Source organism: Cricetulus griseus, chromosome 4 (genome assembly GCF_003668045.3).
Source record: "Cricetulus griseus strain 17A/GY chromosome 4, alternate assembly CriGri-PICRH-1.0, whole genome shotgun sequence".
In the NCBI taxonomy this organism is placed as follows: Eukaryota; Metazoa; Chordata; class Mammalia; order Rodentia; family Cricetidae; genus Cricetulus; species Cricetulus griseus.
Window position 1 is genome coordinate 53,541,911 of NC_048597.1, and position 861 is coordinate 53,542,771.

Consider the following 861-nt stretch of genomic DNA (forward strand, 5'->3'; position numbering starts at 1 on the left):
AAAAAAAAAAAATACAAATAAATAAGGAAATATCTAACTAGCTGAAAGCACTTATTGAGCTTATGATTTGTGCACGGTGTACACACTATAATTTAATCAAAGGTTCTAAAGAAAAGACCAGGGATCCACACAAACATCATTAGGGCCAGAAACCACTCTGGAGACCATCTTAGACTGTGGCTGGGCATCCTCGCTTATCAGATAAACCTTCATCATAATTAAATTTCCTGGCTTTCCTGTGGAAAATTAATAAAAGCATTTTGTAAATCACTCTCACATTAATTTTAGACGCAAGGGGCACTGCTCCTGCTGTCCTGTCTTCTTCCACCAGACTACAGACTGTACGTGATCTGTGCTTGATTGCTGGGTTTTAGTTTGGCATTTTGTCATTTGTTGTTGTTTTCTTTGCGCTATTCTGCTTTGTGTTGTTTCATTTTAAGACAGGCTCTTACTCCATAGTCCAGGCTAATCTCTCCATGTGGCCCAGGCTGGTCTCCAACTCAAGTGTTAGTATTTCAGAGTGTGCCACCATGCCTGGTTCTGAATTTGTCATGCAGGCTGTAAGCATCCTGGCTTACTGAGTGGCTGAGTCATCAGTCATCTGTCTGGAAATCTGGTCTGACTACTTATCCTGGATTTTATACTGCCTGGCTCCACCCCGTGTCTTAGCTCACTCATTCTCCCCACCCCAACTCCAGTGGAAAATCAACAGATCCCTGTCTTGCTTGGGCTTGCAGGTAAGATAAAGTCACAGTGCCCAGAGGGAGGCAACGCAACTGGTTCCCAATATAACCAGTAGATGATTATGAGTGTTCCCTGTCACTGCTAAATCCAGCCTTTGGCAGCTTGTTGATTATCCTC